At 40.2% G+C, this 21,233-nt stretch overlaps 1 long non-coding RNA gene across 2 annotated transcripts in view; it reads right to left on the bottom strand.

Moving 5' to 3' along the window:
* Positions 1–21,233, bottom strand: part of LOC106036675 (uncharacterized) — a 94,718-nt gene that overhangs the window by 17,933 nt on the left and 55,552 nt on the right. For both annotated transcript variants that reach the window (XR_010833963.1, XR_001207554.3), the window contains exons 2-3: positions 10,231–10,327; positions 3,999–4,190 (exon numbers count right to left, since the gene is read on the bottom strand). This is a non-coding gene — a long non-coding RNA (uncharacterized lncRNA). The remainder of the gene's footprint in view (positions 1–3,998; positions 4,191–10,230; positions 10,328–21,233) is intronic.

Raw genomic sequence — 21,233 nt, 5'->3', positions numbered from 1 at the left:
ATTGCCAATATTTATTCAGGTGCCTGAAAACAATTTTAGTAATGTCCTAATAAATTAACAAATGTTTGCCAGCTGCTGCTCCTTGCTTTTCTACTATCTGTTGTGATAGCAGGCTGTTCGATGAATTCAGTTCAAGTTTCGGTGATTATATATCAAAATCATGACTGAAATGCAATATTTTGAGGCAGAAAGATCAGATAGAATAATGTTTATTTTCTGAAGTAATGGGAAGCTTTAACTATGACCAGATTACAATTATAACATTACTAAATCTATCCTTGAATCTAATTTTCTGTTGTTTTGACTTTCCCATATTTGTCAGACTCCAGGCAGGCTTGAAAAATACATCACCAGCTAGAAAGTAATGAAATTTGTGCATACAAATGGACAAAAAAGTCACTTTTAGTGATCAGAATCGAACTTCCTGAGACTTGTAAAAATGTAGGGATTTTGAGAGTGTTCTTTGATCAGATTCTGCATGAAAACCTGATCAATGTAGTAAAGGGGGGATATTTATGAACCTTTTTGCAGAAGTCAGTTAGTTTTGTCAGTTGCTTTTACAGGTCTGACAGGAAAAACGTGTAAGTCTATCCAGTCCAAACTACTAAAAAACCTTCCAAAACAGCATTTAATAGAATTATTTTTGCTTAATTTTATAAGTTATTTATTCAATATTTATTCTTCTGTCCTTAAACAAAAGACTATTTACCTTTGAAATAGCATTTTTAATTAGGAAAACTGAATTTCTGAAAAAGAATTGTTACCTGGGAAATTGTGGAATATTTTTCCTTGCAGTTTTTAACTTGAAAAACAACAACAACAACGAAACCCAAACGTTACAACAACAACAAAACAGGCACTTTTGTGATGTGTGGTGTCTTTCATAACAGTATTAGTAGCTACATGCAGTGTAGATACTATGGTAATAGAGAGGAACACTGGAGTACTAGTAAAAAATGGTCTTTGCTACCTACTGCTGCATTATATAAACACTTTGGATTATTTATTGCTACTATTTGAAAGACTAGCAGCATACAGTTCCTCTAAGAATCAAACCAGAGCGAGGCTGCAGTGTTCTGTAGTAAACATTATTGAAAACAACAAGTGCTTACATTTGTCTTTGAAGAGTTCCCATAAATCGGTTAAAGTCAATTCTAGTTTTTCTGCCTTACGAAGGCCCAGGAGTTGCCCTGAGTCTTATCCACACAGCAATCTACCTTGCAAGGTACTTGCACCTTTTGGATTCTATTTTTTTGAACTTTATCTGCATTTGTTTTGCTTACTGGATGATCGCTAATCCATGACATACTTCTTTTCCTCAGCAATCTTGTTCTTTTGTGCATATTTCTCTACTTAGTTAATTTTGTCTCTGCACTCCTCAGGCATGCCAAACAGCAGCTAGCATCCTCCCAGCTGTCACCCCTTGTCATGGTGACAATCCCTTCTCCTGCCAGCTTCCCCCTGATTTTCCTACTCAAAACATCTCTATTGCTCAGCTCTCCATTTCTACGGTACTAGAGCTTGCTATCATGCAGCATAATTCTCATCATCGATCCATCCTTTTTTTCTTAGGATGTTGGTAAATTTATCTTCCATTTGTCTGGAGAGGAGCTGTGTATTTGGACTATATGTTATTCACTGAAGGATGAACTTATTTGACCTCCTCTTTTTTTTATTTTTTTTGGCTAAGAGAGACTGTTACCTGTGATGTGTTATATCTCACTCCTCTATTCTAGGCTATCCTGCATCTCCTCCTTGATTTCTTTTATCTGCTAGGTATCACACCATACCAGCTGTCCAAAGGAGATGAATTTTAGTAGGACTGTTTGCACTATGACAGTTAAGATTTTGTCAGGATAGTATTAAAAATGACATCCTTCAAAAGTTTCTAGCAGCCATAAATATTTGCTCTACAAATCTGTGGATTTTGTTAAGGTATTATGTTTACCTTTATAAATCTATATGATTTATATAAACACTTATCAATTATGTAGTTATAAAATATAGTGATATATTAAAAATGCATGGTAGAAACAAACTACAAAATAAATAGGCATGTAACTATAGATTATTATTATTTCAGTAGGGGAATTTATCTTATGCAAAAATGTTACTTGCATGATAGAATCCTTTTTTTTTTTTTGGTGTATCTAAATATAAAAACTGTCATAAAATAAATATAAAAATTATGATATATTTAGATATAATGTGTCTTCAAAATTAAAACAAAAGCTCACCTCTGCCTAATTCTTTAATCTAGAGGAAAGTTCTAGGTGGTGTCTAAAGGTGTTTCTGAACTTCCAAGAATACCTTAAAACAATTCATATAGCCAAGCAGACTTTCTGTATTAGGAACAGAGAAGTCAAAGGCATTCCTCAACAGAAATATAAGATTGCTGATGCCACATCTTAAGACTAAGAATTAAAGCAAATAATTAAAGCAAACCCAATCAAAGGGCAATCCAGTAACCGAAAAGCCGTTGAAAAGTAATTGAGCTTCTGTTTCCCTTCCAGCCTGTGCACTTGTGAGGGTATCAATGCTTTAACCGTTCATTCAGTGTCTTTTCTTGGACCAAAAGGACTAAATGTTGAGGGTTGTTATAGGGAAGTAAGTGTCACAGAGCTCCTTCTTATTACCTTGTAAGTTGTCCAAATGATGCACTGCAGGAGAGCAGCTGCAGGACACCCGAGCTACGGGGAACGGCTGACAGCCGGCGGCATGCTCTGCCACACCAGGGCACGTCCCTGCCAGGTACAACGAGGGCTACCAGAGCAAGACACATCCGAGGACAGAAAAAATGAACCTTCTTAAGGATGTCTGACAGTCATAATCTTTCCTCTTCCTTTCTACCAGGGCTGTGACAAAATCATAGTAAATTTTGTTCTGTTCTCCTCTAGGAGGATAAAAATCTTAAGCTCATTCCATTGAGGAAGGCTGCAACCTCATTTACACTGAAGTCAATGATTTCTTCAGATGACTTCAGATTTATAGTGCCCTGAGTGAGAGAAAAATTTGACCCATAATTTTTTAAAAATAGTTATGGTTTTTTCCACAGTCTTCCTTCTGAAGACTCACTTTATTCAGCCATCAATATTCACACTTTAAAGGCTTATTTCCATCAAGTTCCATCAATGACCTTTAGAAATTGGTCCCTTCAAATAAGAAAAAAGACCTCAATTACAACAACATCTGCCTCCATCTAGCACTTTATTTGCCTTAGAGAAGGGGTGGAATGATGATTAAGTTAATGGATAGGTCATTTTCATTTTTCACATTTACCATGTAAGTGGCTCCATGAATCACCGTTTATCTGTGGCCCAGTCATGGAAGGCAGTGGAAAACATCCACTGGCTTCCACAGACTCATTTCCTGTACACTTCGGAGAGGGGAAGTGGAGTACTGGTATTAATCAAACTTTACAACCCATAGGATAATAAATTTGTCTTTTCTTCAGGCTAGAAAACAAACACTACTGCCCTCAGGCTCCCATTTCTCTAAAATCTCCCTTGGCTACCTCAGCTTTTCTACTGGTACTCCGTTAGGCAACATCACAACTTTACGTGACCACTTGCAAGCTGTAAGGTGATGATTTTGCTCTTTTAGATAGGATAACACAGAGTGAAATTACAACAAAGAGAAGAATTTCTCTACCAACTTTTTCTTTTTTACTAGGTTGATGCAAATATATAACCATAAAGACACAGTCAGTGATGGCATGAGACATGAGTGTCCCAGTGTACAAAACATTTTGCAGTCCTTCTTGAAGGGTTACATAGTCATCTTGTGCATGTGGACTGCTGACCACAGAAGTAAAATCCTAAGCAGGGAGCACGTGTAAAATATAGGATGTGTATAACATAAGAGAGGATACCTGTAAGACATAGAAAAAGCTAAAAAAAATAACTACTTGGGATTTGGGGAGGAGCTTAGCTTCAGTAGGAGAGAAAGCCAGAAGGCTGGAGTGTGAGCCCCAGCTAGTTAACACTGCAGTGACTTACCCCTTCCTGGGTCTTCTTAAATGAGAGCGTGCAGACCAACTGACTCGCTTATCGGTCCAGTTTCATCCGTGTCTCTGCAGAGTTGCAAGGACTTTTCTTACAGGGTTTGATTCCCTGACCTTGCTCAGCTTTGCTCTCCTCTTCTTGGACAGATGATGAAGTGCATTCACTGACACGATGGTGTGAAATTCCCTGGGTGCACACACAGTTACATATGAATATATGTTTATATATATGTATATATTTATATATATATATATATATACATAAAATGAAATTGAAAATATAGATTAAAACAAACCCAGTAAATTACAAGAGTGAACAGAAGCTTTTAGCAAATTAAGGTTAAAGATGTTTTCAGTGAAAAAGAAAATAGGCCCCTATGAGCGTGTCAAAAGGAAAATTAAAGAGCAGTGTGTAAGTTACCATTGTTACTCTTTTTTGATACACCACGTATTAAAAAAAAGGGAGGAAGCAGAACAAATCGTTGTAGTGTTGGAGCTGACACTGAAGCTTTCAAAGACTGAGAATGCACTGCAACAAATTGAACCAAGTGGGAAGTAAATATGCACAAAGCACAGCTTTCTTCAGAGGCAAAATATATTACAGTGAGAGCCTGTTTAACCATCCCATTTGTTGACAAAGTTATAAAGATCAAGATAATTAGACTGAGCAAGTAGTCAAGATTTACAAGAAAAGAAACAATAATGTGAAAAAAATATAGAAATGCAAGTTTTTTTCATTTGAACTGACAAATTACATTTATTATTCAAACACTATAACCATCAACTGGTTCAACACCAGAAGGAGCCTTGAAAGATGAGACATAAAATGGACTTAAATACAAGGCTGGAGAGAACAATATGATCAGCATAAGGGCAATAAAAGCCAGCCCAGAAAGTTGTATTCTGTAAAAGTTAGGGGCCTAGAGAGAAGAGACAAACAGGGCTGAATGTCACGACTGCGGTGTAAGCAGTGCCTGGACTACAAAGAATGCAACAGGAGCATTTTACTAATAGAAAGTGTCAAAAGGAAGAGGCTGCACATAGTACGTGCATTCGGTTAGCAGCACAAAATCACTTGTGTCACAAAGCAAAGGGAGACAGACATAAAATGAAGTGCCTCCCTGATGAGCATGCTGCTGGCACCATGAGACTGACAGTGGTAACATCCGCAAACAAAGAAATACAGAAGCTGCATAATTTAGCTGCATATAAATGCATGCTCAGAAAAACGTCCTTTCAGTTGGACTCAGAATTAGAATTCAGAGTGCAGACACATGCGTACACGCACATATATGTATACATATGCATTTTTTTCTAATGGCAGAAGTCTGCTCTCCGTCCTCTGATCAAATGGAATGCCAAAATAATTAAGCACTATGTAGGAATATATCAGCTGGAAAAAGCAACACATCTGGAGATGTGAAAACATAAACAATCCTAAGCAAAATTTCATTTCCACAGAGAATCTTTCTGTTTAAGCCGCTTTCCCTATCCTTCAAGGATATGGCATCTATTCGCCTGAAGATAATGTATATCAATTTTAAGCCACATTTATGAACTTCATTCAAAAGCTAGGATGCCTCTGAGTTATTAAGCCATTAAAGGCTTCCATCACTTTTCATGTCAAGGTTAATAATCAAATGATTAAACAGATTAAAGTTAGAAGTCCAGCAGTAAAAATGTAATATTTTCACCCATTTTATTAAATTCAAGAACAGTCCTAAATGGGTTTTGATGTGACAAACTGTGTTGAATTGTTGAATTGTTTGTAATTAAAAGACAGCTGCTGGAAAAAGAACTTAAAATATTTTTCATAATGCTCTCAAAAAGAAGTTGTTTGATTCTTCTTTCCAGTAGGGAAATATATCCCGCATTTCATTTCAATACATTAACAAACCTCCATCACTTTAATTTACCTGAGTTTCTTCAGATTAGGAGTCTGAATGTGCTTCCAACATCAGAAGTGACTAATCAAGAACAATGATGCATTTGCACTGGAAGATTAACAGCTGCTTTGGTCCTGACGAACTCTGAAGTGGGCTACTACAAAGTTTTTCAACAAAACACACTATACACGCAATTACTTTTTGACTTACCGGTGTGTCAGCCCACAGGGAGAGAGCTGAATAATCTTTGTAAAGGACCATGGCTTGGGGCAGTACTTACTTCAGTGTTGGACACCGCCTGCAGTGAAGTGCTGGGTGGGGTGGGCTGCTTCATGCGCTAGGCAAGAAGTGTCCAGGATGGAGCACCCCAGCAGTGTGGGAAGGTGAGGGCAGTGCCATTTGACTTCATTTGACTTCTGTCAAGCTGGAACTTCAGCAAGAAGTTTTGTTTTTTTTTCTCAGATACTCATTGCCTCAAGTACACCTAAAAGCTATGGCTTACTAAATCTTTTATTTATTTATTTTTAATAGACAGTGGAAAGTTGAAATTTACTGTAGAAATATTTGCTATAGAAACACTTTCCTGGAGGAGAAATGTGTGGAAATTCCTTCAAGAAACCTTGCTGACAACTTCACTGAATCCTATTGCTGTTTCTATTTTGGGGCAGATCGTGAAGGATTTATCTGGTTTGTGAAAAGCTGTAAGATGGTTCTATACGTTGTATGATGATACAATGAATTTAGCATTTGTGTTACCTTTCAGACTCCTGCACTACAGCAATCTTTCAGTTTTATGACCACATGCTATGTATGAAACACCACAGGACCATACTGCATGCTTCTCACACCGTTAGATGCCTTAAGTACACTCTGTGTTGGTCCTGTTCGAAGTTAAGCATTGCTGTGGCATCCAGATGTTGAGTTCTACTGTGATACAAAATCCACAAACATATAGAAAGCACTAGGATGTGGAGCCAAGTGGCTGAAAGAATACCACTGTTTGAGACAGTGGTTTTCTTGTTTAGGTCATAGGAGTAAATCATAAGAAAACTATTTATCTGAAACTTATGTAGCTGAACAACAAAAAAAAAAGCACAATTATTCAAGCAGTTTTGTATCCAATCATCTGAGTTGCGTTTAAAGAAATCCAAATGGAAAATAACTTGTCCTGAGATGAAATCTAGGCTTTGGTACACACCAGAATAAAATGGTAATTACTGTAACTGGTATCTCTAATTTGCCATAGCAAAAAATGCTCATTTGTTAATAAACTGCACCCCTTGCAGTGCTCTTCTGTATAAGAAAAGTAATCTCCATTAATTAAGGTTCAGAATACAAGAAACAGGAAAGATAAAGCCCTTTCTCAAAACCTAACTTTTAACTTCAATTTGAAGTGGAAAATGTGCATGTAGACATGGCAGCATTTGCGTGAAAATTTGCTAGAAATATCCTACTCAAATTAACTTCTCGTTCTATTAGCTCGCTATTGTTGAAGATAGCAATATAATGTTGTAAAAGTCACTCCCTCAACGTATACTGTTTCCTTATAGTAAAATGCCATGATTTATTATTTTTATTTCCAGTCGCCTGGCTTTCTCTCTGGAGGAATAGCTGATTAGTCTCACTTCAGGCAGTTTCAACCGGAAAGAGAGAAACAGCTAAAACAAGCTAGGAAAAAAAACACTACAGGAGCTATTTTGCTCTCTCTATAATTTGAAAGAGCTCTTCAGCCACTGTGCTGTTAAATTCCACCGGGTTCTGCTGGAAGAAAATGAATGCTGCAGGCAAGGTGCTGAGGAATTAACTTGTTTTTTTTTTCAGCTGCGTCTCTCTCCTTTTTGGAAAATATTTTTAGATTAAATCCTTGCTATAGCCTAAAATAAATCTCATACTTGGGATATATAAGAGCAAATCTTATTTACTCTGTGTGGTAATAAGTCTGTTTCTCAGGCTTCATAAGAAAACAGGAGCTCATTTATATGGTAAGATGAGAATTGAAGGTGATGCTATTGGAGCAAGTGGACACGGTGTCTTGTCATCATCTGACATGAAGATTACTACCTATCGTAGTAGTAGTAGCACAGCTTGGTAGGAGGAGATCTCAGAGCAAACTGGTGCTGAGGACCTGCTGACCATGCTACAGAGGTTTCCATCACTCTGAATGCACTGCATTGCCGTCACCCATGCACTCCAGGTGTGGTTGGAGCACTGAGGTGTGCTCCTGGTGAACATCTTCCTGAAGACACACAGTTCAGGTACTTTGAGTTGGCAACCAAAATGCAGCAAGGGGAGACACGCAGGAGGTGTGTGTCAAAAGTGTACTCCTGCCTGGGCTGAACAAATCCACTAATGCATATGAAGTCCTTTTGTTTAAGAGAACAGGATAACACTGTGGTGAATAATTGAATCGTTGCTCTGGTGTGATGGGGGTACTGCAGCAATGGAAACAAAACCGGGTCTGCTGAACAGTTCTTCACTTTCAAGTGAAATAGGTTTTATCTTTCGTACGACCTGAAAATAACTGAAACCTGCACAGAAAACTTTTCATTAGCTTTGCAAGGTCCCCTAATGAGATGGATGGAGAATCAGCCACCTCTTCATGTGACAGGCCTGGAGCAGGTGGCACAGGCTGCAGGCCCCCCAGGAATGGCTGGGGGTGGAGGTAACACCTCCCCAACTTGCGTCTGCAGGAGCCTTCAACTGGCAGCCACAGAGAGGAGTTAGAGATCCACAACCTGTAGTAGTGTCCCAGCACCTACAACATGCACTGGCAAAACCTTGCTCTTGTGTGAGGCTATGGAAGAGGAAATGACCTAAGTTACTTCAATTTCTTCAACAAAGAACACTCAAAGAAACAAATGATAGCTAGCTGGAACAAAACAAATTCTTCCCAAAAACCTCAAAATAAGGCAATTTTAAGGACAAAATCTCCACATTATCTATTATGATTCACCATAATTATATTTATTATTGGCTTATTTTAGTCATCTCTAGACGTATTAGAATAATGTTTTTTCTTTCAAATTCAACAGGACACAGAGGTTTGGATCACATATATTTATGAAAGGAATTATATGATGTGATGTGCTAGTGGGAGACAGGATATGCCAACCCAGGAGATCTTTTCCCACTTCTGCTTCTCTTTCAGTGTTCCTTTGTTTCTAATTAGGAGGCTGGTATAATACAAGCAGTACTCATAATATGCAATATATTTTTTCCAGATTACTTTAATAGTACCAAAAAGATAACCAGTGAATAATCATAATAAAATATATGCAAAGGGGATCACAAATCTCACTGATGCAGAACAGGAAGAATTTGTTTTCAAAGTGTTGCTAATGACTTTCTGCCTGCCCCTTTGAAAATTGCTTTGAGCTTAGTACTATCCCTTTGAAATCCAATTCATAAATTCACAAGCAGCATGAAATTCCGGTAGGAAATAAAACACTTTTATTCAAATGTATTATAGCATGTTGATGTTGTTTCTTAGAGCATAAACTGCAGTAAACACTGCGCTGAAATACAAACAAGGAGTGACCTTACTATATGATTTTGAAAAGTTTCTGGGTTAAAAACCATAAGTTCAGCAGACTCACATCCAGATTAATGCAAATGGATCCAGATGATATTCTGTGGCTAATGCAATCACACACAAAGTGTTGCTCCTGTGAGGAGCATATACCCTCCTCACGCCAAGGAATCAATACTGAGCTGCTGCTTTGGGGAGCTGCAGGGACAAGTGCGATGCTTCCCAATTCACTGCCAAAAAAAGCAATATGCAGAGAGCAGGTGCTGCAGACTGGTGCTTTGGCAGCAGTGCCGTGTCATTCAGCAGCTGCTGATAAGTGATAATTTTTCATGGGAGCTATCTCAGAAGCATTTCTCCAAGTGGCTGGTTCTCATGACTGCCTCTGCTCTCATTTTACTCTGAGTGCTCTTGTTAAGCACTCTCTACAGATCTGCTCTACCTGGAGTGTGATAGAAAGTTGCTGAAATTCTAAATATTGCCACTAAATACACATTGGTTTCTACCTAGGCTCTGGAAATAACTGGTAGTCTCCTTGTATCATAGTCTCTATAGCTCTGCTAAATATTTTGTTCCTCTGCACAGATGGAAGGCGTAGCTTTTGATGCTACCCAGTGTTGTCTGTGTGTATTTGGCTGCCTCATGTCAAGAGCTGCTCAATTGCCTCTTCCTTTTCTTTTGAAGGGAAACCAACAAATATTCCTAAAGAATCACAGGAGCAAGTGAAAGAGATATCCAAGACACAGGAGAAAAAAACAAAACAAAACAAAACAAAAAAACAAAACAAAAAAGGGAGATCAGAATTTCCTTAGTACCTGGTGGATGTGGCAGGTCCTGAGGGTGTCCAGGGTCTGGGAGCTTCTGTCCTGCATCACAAGAGGTGTGTGATCTCCTGGGGACTCTGCCAAGCACCTGTGTGAAACCAATGGCCATGGAGTGAAATGGTGTCTCTTCACAAAAAAAATAAAATAAAATATAAAAAAAAAATCTTGATTGTCTTGGTTGCAAATCAGAGCAAATACCTTTGGGGAAAAAAAAAAAAAAAAAAAAGAAGCAAGAAAGAAAAAAGGAAAAAAAAAGAAAATATTAAAATATTAATGAACTGCAACTCCTATAGGTCTTGGGGAACAGAAAGTTGTCAAGCTCAGTCCCATTCGTGAGAGAAGTTAAAGATCAGTCACCTGGAACAGCACTGCCAGGGAATCTCCGGAGCAGCAGACGTGGCTTTCATGGGAAACCTGTCTCTTACCTTCTGTAATTCTAACAAAATATTAGACAGCAAATGAAAGTGACCTCCACTGAATGCCAGACAAACTTTCTCATTAATCGAGGAATTTACCACTACCTTTCTCTCTTTTAATTATTATTTTACATTTTTGAATAACGCCTACAAAAGAAGAAAGGGCAATTTCATAGACTAAGACTAAAATATGGAAAAGATAGAAAGGTGGAAATATCAAGAATTGGCTGATTTTGGATCAATGTTCAAAAATCTATGTTTTTCCATAAATGCTCTCTTGAAATCTCTCTAGCTTTATGATGTACCTCTATTACCTGTGTGCTGATTTATAAGAAAGGTTGTTAATGCTTCCAGTGTTTCTAAACAAGCATTTTCATAGGAGAAAAAAAGTCATGCCTCTCACCATTTAAGGATCTACTTTTTATAGACTAAACGTGCGATTTCCACTTGTGTCAGGCAGGGAATCCATCTCCTGGGTCAGGCCTTGAGCTCTGCAGTGACTCGGATGGACTTTCCTTTCAGTCCCTGCTCTGCTACCTGAGGCCAGCAGGCCTTGGCCATCCCCTGCGCCTCTCTTCCCTCTGGGATAACATGCAGCCAAGCAGCCTCTTTAAAACGTTATTTATTTTAACACAACATTGTAGAGAAAATCTGAAAATTGCAGAGCTGTCTCCCTTCAGACACCACTCTCAGGATGTGGGAAAGGCCAGCTTCTCCGGGCTCTCCCAGCCCCAGCCCTGGAAATTTTAACCCTTTCTTTTTTTTGAGCTCCAAGACCCCAGACATGATTGTTACTTCTGAAGAGACAAAAGAAGCACAATCTTCTACAACAAGCTACAAGAGCCCTTGCCTTGTCTAGGACAAACCTAGACATTCCTATTCCAGCTTGATGGCAGGAGATCAATTTTTGTATTTTTCACATTACTTTTTATTGAATCTCTAGAAATTCAGTGATCGTGATGAACAACACTGCTGCATTTGACTAATGGCCTCTCTTAATAACTATGCTGTACTTCAGTATTCTTGCACTGTAGCCCCTGAAGAGTTCAGTGCATTATTAAATATCAATTCCAGTTCTGTCATTTCAGGCTCCTTAATGCCGCTGAAGCTATCTTCATATTTGAAAACCATGTACAAGCACATGAATATCTTTTTGCTTAAAATCAGGCATCTAAATTCACCTTAAACACCCAAATAAAGCCAGACATATTCTCAGAAGTGCTGAAAATCTGCATCATTCACAGCCATCAGTGAGACTGGATGATGCTCAGAACCTTTGGAAATATAGAAATCTGTTTTATAGCAAAATATACAGTTTTACTAGCTAAATGTCAGGTACCCACACTTGAATATCTTCTTCAGAGAACTCTGCATTTTGCATCCAGAAATGTTTTCATTTCCTGGAATAGCTGTGTTTATTACTTTAATAAACTGAATTAGGAAATATGGTTATTGGTTTCCTAACTAGGCTAAATTAAGTTTCATTAAAAAATAAAATCTAGGATTCCAGTTTATTCTTGACATAAAGGCACTTAAAATGTAAAAACAACCATATTCCTTTTCCTTTTTTATTTTAAAATATGTAGATAAAGAAATCCTTCCTGCATTAAAGGTAGAGCTATTCTCAATGTTTCAAACGGAAGACAATACCATAAATACAACTTTTAATTAAAATATCAAGTATGTAATGTTTCTATACTTATTATGTGTATGATTCTTCTGCTTGCTGTAGATCACAGAATAAAAACTCTTAAGAAGTCTATATTAAGCTATCAGGGTGATGCTCCAAAGCTGTTACCTCTCCTCTAGGAATGGAAGTATTTTGTGGAGCTGCTGTGGGCTGCAGAAGGTCCTTTCTGGAAGCAGGGGATGAACGTGGACATGGGCTGTAGCATCCCAGCAAAGTAAAACCAACCAAGAAATTATGTATTGTTCCCGGGTGAAATTAACTTGTCTCACACGCAACCTATTTAACGGCCATGCCAGAGGTATGTCTCAGTTATGAAAGGAAACACCAGGTAGTAACGTTTTTTGTGCTTATTACTTTCAGATCTGACACTGAGACAGCTAGGTCATGACTTTTCCAAAGCAGTTATCAAGGTGGTTGTGCATCCAGAGCTAATGCTTCTGTGGCTCCTGCTGAGGCATTGTGGCACCCCGCTCTCCCGCGGGTCTCTAATGGGCATCGGCTGACACCTTCCTGAAAGCTCCGCTGCAGCGTGATTTACTGTGCAGGGAGTAAATGCAAACAGGTACTACATTAACGCTGCCTGCTTCAAACCAGTTTGCCTGGGCGTGAAAGGGGGCCAAAAGACAGCGGTGAGAAAAATCTGCCTGCCCCAGCTGGTTTTGTTCCGAGCACTCGACATTACTGTAAGGCTCCCCATGCCCACGGCCTCCTGGAGTAACGTTAAGGGGATCCCATATCCCTGGAGACATTTGGAAATCCCACCCGGGAGCATGCTGATGTCCAGCTAGACCCGAGCCTGTGGTGTGGGTGACCCACTCATCTCTGCTCCTGCACATATCAGGCCTGGCAAAAGCTGGAGGAATGGGTGAGGAACCACATCCTCAGAGGGAACAAATGGCCTGGCACCAGTCCCCCGGCACATCACACCTCACCAGGATGGTCTGGCCTTCCTAGCAGGACTTCAGCAGAGCAGTAAGGCTGTTTCTGTCACGTCCCTGGCAGACCAATTCCATTTATTAATGGAGAATCGCTGAAGCATGAGCTAATTCTTTTATCTACACTTTTGTCCCACAAATTGGTGTTTAATTGTCTGAATAAAGAAAATGGTGGGTGGACACTGTAGCAAAGATAAACGCATTGATTCTTATCACTGAAACAGTTAAAAGCCCTGTTTATTTCCTCAGAGGAGCCTGTTCTGTATATTTATAAAAGCCACAGAGCTGCTTTGGACTGTGGGTGGGCTATTGTGGACTAATTTCCACTTGCAAGATTTACAAATGATAGATTATCTCCAACAAAAATGATCGTGGAGCTAAGCTGAAAAGGTTCGCTAAAATAAAAAAGGTTCAGCTACCTCTAAATATAACGGCAGATTCAGCACATGTACGTCATGTGCCGTGAAAATTACTGCATGTGTGTCAGAAGGAAGTTCTGCAAACTTTTTTTCCAGGTTCATAATTGAATCACTGCACTTTCCACTCACTGAATTTAGATGTTGTAGAGCTGTAGTATGGAGAGAACGCATTAAATTCAGTTTCTGTGACAGTAATTAATAACAGAAGAAATACTAAACAAAAAAAAAAAACAAAACAAAACAAAACAGCTTTATGAGAGGCTTAATAAGTAGCTAAGTGACCAAAACCACTCCAAGTAGTCACCACTGGGAAGACAAACTGTACCAAATCCCTGTCTGCAAATGTTGAAGGCTTAATGAGATAATTGTTTATTTCCTTGTCTTCTCTATGACTTTTTTATTCTAAACTCTATTAAACTGTACAGGCAGCACAGTTTAAGACAAAACTCCTTGCAAGCCAGGCAAGTCATTCCACTGAAATCAGTGAGAAGGTTTCTGGCATAATGAATTTTCAGGCATTAGGATATACAAATTGTCTTTTATTTTATAACAAATCTTATGACCTTTCCCCATCCAGCCCAAAGCACACTCTTTCCTTTGATAGTGTATCAATAGTTAAAAAGGTAATTAATACATCTGAAGCTATTAATCTGTCAGAAGAGCGTAGGTTCAGAAATCACAGTGTCTTAACGAGCAAGAGTATGTGCCAATTCTCCTGAGTCTTTGAGCCTCTGATGGAGAAGTAGCACTTCCACAGGCACCAGCTCCATCCACATTCACAGGTAACGTATGGCATAAACAGAACAGTTAATCCCAAGGAAATAAGAACTTACTGAAGAACAAAAGGCCTTTTTCTGTTTGCTCCACGTCGAACCATTATACGTTCATCCTGCACCTGGGTGAGGGTCGTGTTGCCTCTTCCTGCGTGGAGGGGAGGACCAACCTGAGCACTGTTTCTTGCCCAGCATTAGAGGAAGGCATTTTTGCCTGTTGGCTGTTGCTACCACCGCTGCTGTGCCTTTTCAGGCTTCATTCTTGAAAGGATAATAACTGAAGTGATGAATATTGCTGAGAGAAGCTGCAGTGAATGACTGAAAAATTACAGTCTCAGGTTCTGGTTCCATATCTGCTCTCCACAGAAGTAACACAAGAAGAGAACAGGATGTTTGACACCACCAGGCAAGAAGAGAAGAGTGAAGTATGCATAAAACTAAAATAAACCAAAATTGCATGATTGTCTGGAGCCTCAAGTCATTATTCATCTTGATGAAGAAAATAATCCAACAGAACACACAATATTGTCCATGTTGCTCTCTTCTTAATCTGTTAGGAACAATTCAAACTATAGTCTCCTCATATAAACTCTGGCCAACTCTGGATTATCACATACGAATGTAAGTTGTATCCTCACCTCATTTCTTCCAGAATCCTGCTGAAATCCATGGGAATTTGGCATAAGAAAATAATACAACATATCACACTGTAATCATCATGTTGCACTGTGCCAGGCTAACATTGCAATAAATGGCTGAGTGGAAGGAGACAGAAGTTTAAGCTGGTACCACTACACAATGCTTAGCACTACCAAGCAGTTTTACTAACTCTGCAATGGTAATTGATTAAGGAGAGCATGTTAAAAAACATGTAAATAGATGCATTAGCTAATTACGAAAATCACTTTCTTCTCTAGTTGCATGAAGAGCACAGGAATGATTTCCCAGCTCATTAAGTTAGTAAATGAAAGAATAAAAAATCAAGCTGCGTGTGGCAGAAACCAGTTAGTAGAGACAGACCTGTGCTGCAGAGGTACAGATTTCCCTGCCAGCATAAAGGTATGGCCAAAGCTCAAAGGGACACAAAACTGGAGGGTTTTTTGTATGCAAAACGTAAGCAGACACGTAGACGAACAGAATAATATATATTTTTTCTAATATGTATCTCCAGCCTTTCAGACATTAGGTCTTCATCGAGCTTGATGCTTCATGCCTTAAGTTTCAAAAGGACAGAGACAGTCAGACAGAAAGGGGGGCCCACCCTGCCCACCCCGTGCCAGGCTGTTGGGCTCTGCAGGGGCGATGGCAAAGCCCAGCTGGAGCTGGGAGGGGAACGTGGAAGGGGCCGTGCAGGTGGGGGAGCTCTTCCCCCAGCAGAGATGGAGATGCGTGCAGCAGCCTGGAAGTGTAATAGATGAGCAAATGCATCCTGGTGTTATTGGGCCATGAAGCCAACATCCCAGTAACGAATTGAGAGATAACCGAGTGAGGAGAGGTCATGAAAATGAGAACAAGTAGCTTATGTTTGCCGTGACACAAAGAGGAGCTAATGGGAGAGCACTGGCAGGGGGATGAAGCGCTCAGATTAGAGAACTAAATATTCATTACTGAAATATTCTGAATGTATACGAGTGGAACAAGATGGGATTTGTCAAGGCCAGAAAAGAGCACAGTGTTTCCTTTCTCTCCTCCATCCCAGGCTGAAGTCCTTCTGAAAATCTGAAGCAGTTCCTTGGTTTTGTCCCACTGAACCAGAACTTACTGCATTGATCAGGGGTTTTTGGGTTTACACAGGAACCCTGCGGTAGAGCACATACAGAGCTAGGGTAAATGGCCACTGTTACACTAAATGCTTTGATTACAGCTAATTTGTGAGATACAGCATACAAACAGAAGACTAATTAAGTGGGCCAAGATAAGCAAAGTCAAGATACCAGGTGTTAGAAAGCAAACTGAGAAAGGATTGCCAGGTTTTGTATTTTCCACAACTTAGAGAAGAAAACTGCTGCTGATTTGATGTGTTTCACAGAACTTGCTGTGAACAGCATGGCACAGAGCTTCAGGTAAACATGCTGTAATGAGAATATGTAGAAAGTAAAAATAATTAGTCAAGGTTTATGGACCCTACCAGCTAAAGACAGGACACTGTGAAATTATCAAAGACTCTGTACAGGTGTATAATAATATGAAAGCGTTGTATGGCAGATTCAGAGAGCAGATCTGCAGGCTTTCATAGCACAATTAATATAACTTTGTTCCCTGTTGGTGTTGAAATTAGTCATTGTAAGTACAGCAAAACACTAATAAAATACACGCTGAATAATACACTGTATCGTTGCACCTCCTTATTTGTCTTATAAGCTGCTTTCTCTATTTCTGGTCTTAACACATTTAAAAGAAAGACTTCTTGAAAGTCTTCTGTGAGAGTCAGATGTTGATTTCCCTTCAAACAAGTGGGCTCTGAATACTGAAAGCACAAAAGTAGCTTGAAAGTGTCCACTTTCATCTTTCTCTTCTCTCATCGTTAAAAATATTCTTTACATCACCAGTAATTTTCATCAGCCAACATCAAAGAATTCTGCACTCCGGGGGGGAAACTTGGACAGTGACCTGAAGAGCAACAAACACCACAAGCTGCTGGCAAGGCAGCTGTATTAAAATATGGGTAACATGGTGAATCAAGGAGTGCAAAATACACACCTGCAGAAAGCTTTAGAGCAAACAGTGATCCCGGGGGAAGGTGTAGACTAATTGCAATTAGTGCTACAAAAAGATATTACTGTTCTAATGTGTTAGCATGAGGTTGTGCACAAGAGAGTAATAACAGAAATGTCAAAGGAAGTGAGCAACCACGGAAGAGCTTGGGCAAAGGGATCCAAAGATGGGTGTCTGGGGAGGCAGGTCAGAAACTGCCTGTAGCAAGTTGAGTTCTCTAAGAATTAAAGGATAGGGGAAACGACGTGCAGATGGGGCAAGACACGAGCAGTGTTCTCAGAGGCAGATGCTCATACCTAAACATGGGACATTTCAAAATGAGACCATTTGATTTGCATATAATCAATGTCCAGGACATGGACTCAACCGTGTACCCACGGCCCAGGATACCACTGCTCTGAGATGGTTGGAGACTGTGTTGGAATAGAAGAGACTGTTAGATTTCCTGCCTTAACCAGGGTTCTACCTGCAGTCCACAAATCACTTCCTAGTGCTGTTCATCAGCTGCACTGCCCACACCGTGACCTCCTTTTTACAGATGTGTAGGGCTTAGAAAGCCCTACGGGCTCCCCTCCATGAGCCTGCAAGGCAGGGCTCATCTTGTTGCTTCTGCCCCTTCTGGCTCCAAGTTCATCACAGCAACGGGCAGACACCAGCCTGGAAGACAAATTCCCTAGCAAATTTACCTCAGTACCTGAAGGACTGAATTCATTTCTAGCTCACATCCATTACGATACAGAAACATAGCTGTCTCTTTTATGAGAGGCAGTTTTAGGTGGCAAAGTCAGCTGGGTTGCAACCGGTGTGCTGCAAACTGAAGCCAAATGAGCACCTAACACATCCCCGAAAAGAACAAAGAACTGGGAGTTCACCTTCCCTGTCTTCCTCCTCCTGGAAAAAAATAAAAATAAATCCCACATGCCTGAACTGGGCAACCTCCAGTGCCTGGGCCTCTGAAAGCAGGATGATCAATCTTTTCCCATCTGGTTGGTCTTGGACTAATTAACTGACATGGTTGAAAATGAGCATCGGCTAATTGGAGCACTCTGTTCTCCCTCTCCCTGGCAGGAATTTAATGGATTCCAGATGATCAGTGGTTCAAAACCCATCAACATTTTCCAAGTAATCCCACACCAACGCCACCAGTCCTGAGCCAGCTTCCCAGCAGCAGGCACACGTCCTCACCTGGGGCTATAAAGCCAAGCAGCATCATTGGAAAGGAAACTTGCCAAGCATCCTGAAACAGCAGGCAGATGTGTGTAGTCCCCGGTTTATATGATACCCTGAAAAACATGCCACCTGCAAAAAATAATTGGGCCAGCTGAGCTACAGGCCTTCTGTGAAGCCAGAGGAAATCCTTCAAACTAGCCCACGCAACCTAAAGAAGCAAAGGCCACCTGCAGAGCTCCTCGCGAGAGACCTGGCCTCATGCAGAGCTAACAGACAGTTGTGTGAACGCCCTGAGCGTGCTGGATCTCTGAATCCAGGGTCAGCAGAGACAGGATTCCCCAGGATTTCCCCGAATTTAGGCATGAATATTGCAATGCCCACGTGAAAGTAACATACACAAAGATGTCCTTTAAAATACGACCATGTAGAGTGATGAATGCTAAAACCAGTTGTTTTCTTTTATGCAACTCTGTCTACAACACTCGGTGGGGTTTATTTTGTTCTCAATCATACTATAAAGCGGGGTTAAGCCTGCTGAGGTCAGGAGATTGCCTGTGATGAAACCAAGGTATGTGAGAACAGACTCCCACCTGAGGGAAGCTTTCTTCATCTCTCTGCAGCACAAATTTTTTAAGATTCTCTTGGCATGTCTTGTTTTCTGCTCTTTAGTGGATATTAAAAAAGTGCATATTTTGATTCCCAAACTATGATTAATTCCAAGGATTTTTTTCCCCTCTATTTTCTTCTTAAATAATTAAATTATAGCAAAATTATATTAAAAGCTAGATTCACTAAGAGGAGTTTTTACACGTTTGAACATTTTATTTCTGTGTTTATCAAGTTTGGAAATAAGAAAGCATAAATAAAATATCTTCATGGAATGGTAATTCATTTCTTTTTCTCTAATACATGAAATACAGTTGTGGAATACAGATCATCATCTAGCTAGAAAGATCATTTAATATTTATTACTATGCCATTTGGTTCTTCAGATGTAAGGGGAATATCTCGCCATGATCTGTGAGACCAGGAATAGTTTCACAGATCCTTCTTGATCTGTGAACTTTTAAGGTCCTGACCTCAAGACATACCTCCACTAAACAACAGTGGACCGATGTTCATTTTACCCCAGCAAATTTTAGTTTAAATTACAGGATTTTAGGAGAATTCCCAGTCTCAGCCTTTTAGAGGCACCAACATAAAGTTCATCTTTCTTCACCGCAATACAAGCAAACAGCTTCAGGAAACAAGACTAAGGAATGTATTTACTGTGGAAATGGGAGCCTTGTGAAATTGGAGAAAATTCTGTGACTCTGTAAGGCCAGAGTCAAGATGAAATTGCCTCTGCAGCAGGACGCACAGTGGCTTCTGTTTCCCAACATCTGCTTTAATCAGGCTACAAAGAACTTTCCAACAGCTTCCGTAAGAAATAAATAAATAAATCATGTTGTGACAAAAAAAGTAAGCTATACTTGAACATGTAAATGTGCTCCATTCTTAACAAGTACTGACATTTTCTGTGTTTTATGCATGTTGAGTGATTCGGATAGGTGGGTAATGTCCTGGATTCTCCATGGATGTTTACCTGTCCTGGCTTAATGGGTTCAGCTCTGCTGTGTGCATGTGCTTAAATACCCACATAGATATATGAGTCATACCACATTAATACAACAATGTACTAAACAATACGACTGACAATAGGCAGCAATTTTAAGTACTGACCACCTGTCTCCTTACCTCACACGCTTCAGAAAATGACGGCTTGGAAGAGGTAAAAGCTAATCTGCTGGCGGCACTCACTCGGTGTGTGCTCTGAATCTCTAATGCATTCTGAGTTGTGGTAATAAATTTAATACCATTAAGGGCCTGTTCCATCTCCCAGATGGATATGACACAAAATCCAAGCATCGAATGGAAAAAATACTGTTGATTTCAACAGCTTTTCTAAAGAGTGGCTTAGGAAACAGTGGGAGCTCTTGTGCACTGAGAACTTTTGAAGATCCAGCCCCTTTGAACAGGAGGCAGAACTCTCTTAAATACCTGCGCCTTTATGCTCCCTTTCGGGTGGCAGCATGTCTTCCTTCCAGCATGACAAACAGCTGCTAATAGGATATTTTTTAAAAAGCCGTCACCCCAAAGCTTGACTGCCTCTCCGTGGTTCAATTGCCACTTTGGTTTGTGGTTCAATAACCACTTTGCCTCCCTCCCTGTTTGTAAAACTGAATAAAATGCACCGAGAATTGCAACGAGATTGCAGGTAAGGGGCAGCACTATGAAACATCTTCCCCTGCTCACTCCTGCGAACACAGGGTAGGAGCCTGTATCACGCATTCACTCCTGCAAACACACATTTTGAGACCTCACTATGGTCTTGTGGCATTTAACCCTCACATTTCTTTTCACCTCTAGAACCGAGCGTACGCCACCAGCTGGCAGATCCAGCCCCAAGGCGTTCGTCCTCCTTGAGTACTTCAGGGCTGCCTTTTTGCCCCAGCCCCACGCAAGGTGGCACATCCTGCAGCCGCCCCTCAACCTCTGCATCTGCCAACACATTGAGCTCCCTCAGTGAGCACAGCTGAGAACCTTTCTCAAATCTCCAGCATGAGACTGGCTCAGGTCTTTTCAACACGTTAGCACCTTACCTTTGAGATATAAATGACAGTGAGGCTGGATCCCAAGGTAAGCAAGAGGCAGCAGCTGTGTGCTGCTGGCAGGGCACAGCTTGGGGCAGTGGTTGTGGTGGTAGCACTGGTCTTATCACGGGTGGCTGCACGACCCGTAACCCGGGCGTCAGTGCTGCTAGTTCAGCCTCTAATTGCACTGTTGTTAAGCATAATGGCACACAAAAAGTGTATATTTTTGTTACAAAAGGGTTA

This window comes from Anser cygnoides, chromosome 10 (assembly GCF_040182565.1).
Source record: "Anser cygnoides isolate HZ-2024a breed goose chromosome 10, Taihu_goose_T2T_genome, whole genome shotgun sequence".
Lineage (NCBI taxonomy): Eukaryota > Metazoa > Chordata > Aves > Anseriformes > Anatidae > Anser > Anser cygnoides.
This window is presented reverse-complemented; position numbering and strand designations above follow the sequence as displayed.